The sequence below is a fragment of the Lycium ferocissimum genome, chromosome 4 (genome assembly GCF_029784015.1).
Source record: "Lycium ferocissimum isolate CSIRO_LF1 chromosome 4, AGI_CSIRO_Lferr_CH_V1, whole genome shotgun sequence".
In the NCBI taxonomy this organism is placed as follows: Eukaryota; Viridiplantae; Streptophyta; class Magnoliopsida; order Solanales; family Solanaceae; genus Lycium; species Lycium ferocissimum.
Genome location: NC_081345.1, coordinates 42,358,728 through 42,366,132, shown reverse-complemented (window position 1 = coordinate 42,366,132; position 7,405 = coordinate 42,358,728). Strand labels below are relative to the sequence as shown.

The following is a 7,405-nucleotide window of genomic DNA, read 5'->3' as shown; positions in this document are numbered from 1 at the left end:
ACAAAATCCTTGGGGGTCCTTGAGAGGTAAAATACCCGGGTTTGGGTTAGCTAACTTTGGGTGTGCCAAAAAAGGGGGAATAATTTTAAAAAGGTGTAGATTATAAAGACCTAAACAAAGCCTCGTTCGAAGGATTCGTTTCTTTTTGCTCAAAGATCGATCGCACGATCGACGCTACCACGGTCACGACACGAGTTTCCTCGATGCATATTCCGGATACAACCAAATACCAAATGGACCTGGAGGATCAGAAAAAACTCTTTATAACTACGTTCGACACATATTGTTATAATGTAATGTCTTTCGCTTAAAAATGCCTACAGGAACCTATCGGGCCACTAGTAAACCGAATGTTCGAACACCAACAGGAGATCCATGGAAGTTTTTATAGATGACATGGTCGTTAAGTCCCCGGCGAAAGCGTAGGACCATTTGAAATTTTCATAGAAACTTTTCAAGATATTAAGAAAATACATAACATGAAGCCGAACCCAAAAAAATGTGCCTTCGAGTTCTGGGATCGGTAAGTTCCTTCGGATTCATGGTGTCAAATCGGGAATCGAAATCAACTGGATAAGATAAAGGCAATCGAAGATATCACCGTGATAAACGACATTAAAGCGGGTACAAGAGATTAATCGATCTTATTTTAGCCGCCCTAAGCCGATTCATCTCCATCCCTGATAAGAGTCACCGTTTCTTCTCGTTGCTCAAGAAAAAGACCGATTTTGCATCGACCCGAATGTCGTGCTTTGGATGTTAGTAACTCAAAAAGATACATATCAAGTCCACCTTTACTCCACACACCAAAGACGAACGAGCAACAGATGAGTACCTGCGTGTCCGAGATTAAGTGTGAGCGGTGTCCCGGTTCGAGAGAATGGAACGCAGATCCCATTTACTATGGTGTAAGTAGAATCCCTGCGGACGCCGAAACCAAAAATTCGCATTTGGAAAAACTCGCTTTTGGCTTTGTTAAAGGCATCTAGAAAATTGAAACCTTACTTTCAAAGGTCATCCCGTACGCGTTATAACATCGTACCCCCTAAGGAATGTCAGCGCATAAACCCGAACTCTCATGTCGACTAGTAAAGGACGTGGAGATTAAAGTATGGACATTGAATACAAACCCCTCCGTATCAAGTAAAAGCTTTACAAATATCTCGCAAAGATATTGTTTCAACCGGTTTCGCCGAGTTTACTAACCGGATACTCGCTTATGGAATGAATGTTTATGAACTACCAAATTCAAACCAAGAAAACACGCCTGTTCTATTCGATATGGAATAAAACAATTATTGATAAAATACAACAAAGGCATATGCTAAAAGTTTAGGTACAAAACATCACACGGATGCTCGATAAAGTCCAATAACAACCGCCTAAGATTCCATTAAAGATTTTTTCCCATTTCTCATAAAATCCCGATCGTGCCGGTACATATAAAGACATCGTAAAAAGCAAGTGTTAAAACCCTACTCGCGACTCCAGAATCGGAAAAGTAAAAGCAAGTAGCCCACATCCGGCTCAAACTAACAAGTCGGAGGATGAGATCTCCTAGGCATATTCCACGGATGCGACAAATGATTGACGATACCGATTAGTTTGTCCCCATGACTCCGCACCCGAGGTGACGACCCGGATATCCCGGCTCCCAAAAATCTTCCTCATCAAGTACAATCACCGGCGTGCTTTCACCCAAAGGGCATCTCCCCCGCGAGTCCCCATAATATGGCGAGTTCGACCGAGATCCAACCCCCGAATGCACAACGGCAAAATCGCCGCCTCCCGCGCCGGACGGCCTCGGTGGAGTACGTGTTCTTCTTCCCCGAGCTACATCTTTGCCACCGATTTCCCCTCGGGAGCCTTCCTCGGCCGAAGTCCCGGGAAATTCAAAGATATCGAGTTAAGATATGATGCAAGAAAAACAAGGATCGAAACATTCGTATTAAGAAGTTACTATGGTCCTGCCCTTCACCCTTCGGGTGCCATTCTTCTCCAAGAGCGCCTTAAGCTACGAGAAACCCCGGTATGGCAATCACCCACCAAAGACAGTGCAGCTTCGGGCATGGCTTTAACCGGGTTCGGTGAAGCGGTTCCACACTTTCGGAAAATCAATGGGTCGACGACGTGGCGGTGCAAAGGAACCGTGCGTACCATCACGAACCGATTTAGCCACCCTCGATCATAATCGGCTTTGTGGTCAACGAGGCTTCGGCCCCTAGGAATTCAAACCACCACCCCCCATCACCCGAGGTATATATAAACGAAGCAAGTGATTGGAGGTAAAAGCCATACCCTACGATTAGCCAACTTCTCAATGAACACGAGCCTCAACTCGTTGTAGTCCGGCCCGACACATACCGATATCGCACTATAAGTCCTCGATTATTCTATGAACCAGAGACGAACCCTATGGCAAAGGACACGTGATGCGTGTACAACAACGAGTAACTAGGAAATACGACAGTTATTTTCACACCCTTCCCCAACGGGGAGAAGTCAACGCTCGCGCTTTCAAGGCAATCTTTTCCCCACTCGGGCGGTAACGGCGTTTAATATCGATAAGAGATTCGAAATCTTGCACCGGGTCAAGGTGAAGAATTTTTTATAGTTATTCGTGTAAATAAAAAACTGGCTTTAGACAATGCCCGCTTTAATAGATTCTAACTCCTATCGTGACCTTCTGCTCTGCAATGGCATGAATGGGCACCGGTCTTCACCGAGTCACAACGGTACGTAAGCCGATGATCGTGAAGGTTCTCCTTAACAATACGATCTTCACCACCGGAACACGAAGATTGAAAATCCTCGCGAGTATCATGATTCAATGCAGAATATCGTAGGTTTAGAAGAGGAACAAAGTGAGATTCGAGTTGAGGATGTACGGAAAGAAAGAAGGCAATGGGCTTTATATAAGGAGATTTAAGAGATCCCGTAGCGTATCAAGAGTTCTCGATTCAAGCCGAGGATTCCCCAAAAAGATTCGGCGGCCGGGTAATAATGACCCAAAGATCGGGCAGAGCGATTTGACTTAAAAGGTTCCATCCTGTGCACTGAGGCGACCGCCAGCCGAGTTGTCCATTCCCCGCCACAAGAATCGCACCGCGGGAAATGACCAGGCGTCAGATACGGTAAAAACCGAGGACACAAGCGCGGCCGTTTCCGTCGCCATGGTTATGCTTCTGGTGCAACACGACCATCTCACCGAATGAGGTCTCGAGCCTCGGCCAAGATGAGGCGATAGCCGAGGGCTATTGATCGCCATTACGAAGACCGAAATATTCACCCTCACCCGGATATTTTGCCGTCGATCTAGGCGATGTGCACTGTCACCGTGATTTATTTGCTTTATTTAGAATTGTACTAGGTTTGAAACTCTTCTACTATATAAAGAGGAGGTCTTCATTCATGAAAAGGGTTGGGAACAATAAGGAGAGAAATAGTTCATATCAACCATCATAAGAATTTATTAAACCAGTTCCCATCTGTTCTGAGTTTTATTTTATTTGTGCCTCGTGATAGCTCGGAACGAAAGGATATCGACCTTTGGTTTCCTAGCCCGAAGTCATACGATTCCGACTTGAAGTTAGAGTTGACTTTTTGTCCGTTTTCCTCATATATCTCGTTATTTAAATCCTTAATTGAATTTAGTCACATATCTTTGACATCTCATATAAATTTAACTGTTTTACGTTTTAAGGTTAAACAGAGATAAAAAATGTTGATATAAACCTAAAACATAGTAATCATCATCGGATAATTATATATTTTTCAAGTGGAAAGCTGTATACTTTAAAAAATACATAAAGTGACGTGACCTAAATTCAGTTAATCTTATTTTCGAATAACAAAGGACTAGGGGTTCCCGACTCCACGTTGACTAAGAGTGCATGTCAAATGTGCTATTTCATTTAGAAATTCCCGTGAGGCTATACCAGACTACAACATTTTAATGACGGTTCGACCTTGAGGAATGCTGGAGCAACACAAAATTTTAACCGATTTCTAAAACTTTTAAGAGAGAAAAAAAGTCCTTATATTATGAATTTTCACAATCATTAGATTCTGTGATCTCGTTTCTTTCATGTTAGAAGGATAAGAGCACATAAGATTAACAATCAAGTGGGTTAATAGTGTAATGCAATTTGATGTTGATCTTTATTTGACTTATTTCTTCATTCTTTTGAATGTCTTCACCCATATGAGCCTAATCCATACAAGTCTTGTTGGAAGGCTTATACAGTTCTATATAACCAAAAGAATGTTTATGGTACATCCACTACCCGATGATCTCTTAACACTATTTTTTAAGGGAAAAAAAAAAAAAAAAACTTTCCCCGTGTTCGGCTTTAATTGTAAACCTTGAATCTAGAAATTACTGACTTATTTTTCCAACCTTAGTTTCCTATCATGATTACATATTAACTCGATTTTATTAATTGTTTGAAGGTGAAGCCACCTAATTATTTCTCAGGGCAAAGGAAACTTCTTTACACTTCTCCCAGTGACAGGTCGAACTACTAGACCTTATAGAAGAAAGTCCGGGGCATTGAAGGAAGATTAGAGAATACCTTAATGACATGCATCTTTCTGGATAAAGCCTTTGATGAAGCTTTATCTTACATCGACTATTATCGAGAAAAAGGGTTTATAATTAACCAAATAAAGTTCTGCAGACCCTTCTAATGAATTTATGATAGGTGCACCATCCGTCAATCCGATCATATACGCGCGTTATATGTTTAACGCATTATAGAGTAAATTCCCTAAAAGGTCACCTATGTATTGAGAATTGCCTTCTAATACCACTTTTATTTTTTTTTTAGGACTAGAATATCATTCAATTATCACTATTTTCCTCAGAATATACTTAACAAACAAAACTCCTCTTCACTCCTAGTTGACATGCAATATCACAAAAAATTCTATTTTTTTAATACAATAAATTTATTTAACTCATTAAATCCATTTAACTCAACTCAAACATATTTCACCCAACCAACCCATATCTTAACCTATTTAACCCATCAAACAAGTGTATACCTTTTACTCAGTCATTAATTTTCCACAAGGAAAGAATACTCAGTCGTTCATATTTCGATATTTTTATACCCGATTTTATTTACTGAAGTTAATAGCTCATCATACCAAATTTAATTAGGAGGACAATATTGTCTCTCCAAGTAGGAAAGTAGCTTTCAAGACCTTCCTCGAACATAATTAATTAATGGCATAAGTCAAAGATCTAACTCGACTCTCTTTAATTAATTAGTTACCGCTTAGCCTATTACTCAAGGGGTTCGTATTAATTAAAAGTAAGTTTGGAGCAATTATAACTAGAATTATAGTTTCATTTCATAACTGTACTTAACCATTTTAAGTTTACTCCATTCTGTCCCAAAAAATTAACAAAGTAAATTTGTTCCAATACATTTGATATTAAAAGAACAGTAAGTCACCTATTTCTTTCTTTTTCAATTCAAACACCAATGAGCGCATTTGTTAATTAAGCAAGATGTATAATAAAAAGATCAATAATAATATATTTATACAGATACTCTCATGATTAAAGTTATTAAAATTTCTATAAAAGGTTTACAAAAATCAATATGGACTAAAGGTAGTAATAGCTAGGTGACTCCTGTTTGGAATACTTTGGAACATTAATTTGAAGACATAGTTTACTAGGTTTGGGACATTATTGTCCCAACACCCTTTTAACACACGTAACTCCTACATGTTCTCTTCTTGAATTTAAGCAACTTCAAGTCGCAATTTTTTTTTTTTAATTAAAAAAAAGTCACTTCTAACGAAATCAACACTTAACGATGATAAAAATTTATTTGTATGTCTTGCATACACTTAATCACGATTAAGTAATAATGTGCATTTTTATTTTGATTCTTAAAATTAATTATGTAGTTAGTTGAAAACACTCCATTTGATTCTTAAAATCAATTATTTAGTTAGATGAAAACACTCCATTTATGTAAGTATTTACCCTTAACAACCCCTTTACACAAGGAAATGCTTTTATGATGAGTAATCGCTTTTACTTTTTTTCTTATTTAAGTTTTAAGTATAATTTATTTACAAATTCCAGCCATTTAAAGAAAAGTCATCATCATAGTATATAAATGGCCACATTAGGTATACACTTTTAAATACAAGGTAACTTGTTGAAATCCATCAATTACACGTCTTAGAACTCCCTTTTAAGCTTTCAATGAGTAGGATTATAAAATTTATGGCGTTTGTACATGTTAATTTTTTGGAAAGTTTGTAAAAGTTTTTCTAAATGAAAGAATTCTTAATTAAATTGCACGCCTAGGCTAACATGACAACAAAATTAATCACCAACCCTTCCTTCTCTATGTCCTTTGTTAGCACGCCGTCACGCATATAAATAGCCCAGTCTTCGTCCCTATTCACCACTGGCGCATGTTATCACCACCCTCCTTCGGAACAAATTAAGGTCTGTTTGGTTGTGAAATTGTAAGTATTTGAAAAATATAATTTTTGTACATGTGTTAAATGAATTATTTGTCTAGAAGCGTGTCTATTATATTGAATTATATGTAATACCTTCCATAAGCTAATGAAATGATAATCTAAAAGTGTCAATTATATTTGTTGTGAGACCGTTATGGCTCATTAGTTCATTTGCCACATCTGGATACTGCGCATACAGTATGAGGCCCTGGTGGCTCATTTGTTGGTATTTGAAAATTGGAGTTGCTTTTAAATTTTTGTGATTTATTTGGAATCGAAAAGTGAAAATAACTTTTTGGTGTTTTTTAGATATCAAACTGAATTCCGAATTTTTTCATCATTTTATGGTCAAACATAATTTTCAAAATTCAACTTAGAAGAAAAACACTCCCTCTGTCCATTTTTACTTGTTATCATTTAGTTATTGCTCCTTGTGTTAAGTCAAATATGAACGGAGGGAGTATATCTCTTCTATATACATCTTTTAATATTTACTCATGGTTAAGTAATAATATGCCTCTTGACTTCAAATTAATGATGCCCTGGTCTTCAGACAAAATAAATACTTACTTTCCTAAAAATATTGCATAGAAAAGTAAAAACATTGAATATTGAATATATCCATAAAAAATAGAAACAGTAAAGAGTGCGGTGTCCGTAATATAAAAGTAAGGAAAGTATTCGGTTTGGTTCATGCTATTGTGTAGTCCAACCCATTTCTCTCGATTTCAACTCCCAAATTACACAATACACAGTATGCGCGCTATATATATATATATATATATATATATATATATATATATATACATACAGAATAACAAAGAAGAAGAGAAGATCATAGACGACCCTAGGCCCCCACCCCACCCTACCCCAATCTATGGGTACCCAAGTTTTCTTTTTCCCCAAATTT

General features: G+C 37.8%; 1 protein-coding gene across 1 annotated transcript in view; it reads left to right on the top strand.

The window, feature by feature from the left end:
• Positions 1-7,357: 7,357 nt before the first annotated feature.
• The window catches only part of LOC132053062 (E3 ubiquitin protein ligase DRIP2-like), a 13,497-nt gene continuing 13,449 nt past the window's right edge, over positions 7,358-7,405 (top strand). The window contains exon 1 of the mRNA XM_059444886.1: positions 7,358-7,376. The gene's annotated coding sequence lies outside the window, so the exon portion shown is untranslated. The remainder of the gene's footprint in view (positions 7,377-7,405) is intronic.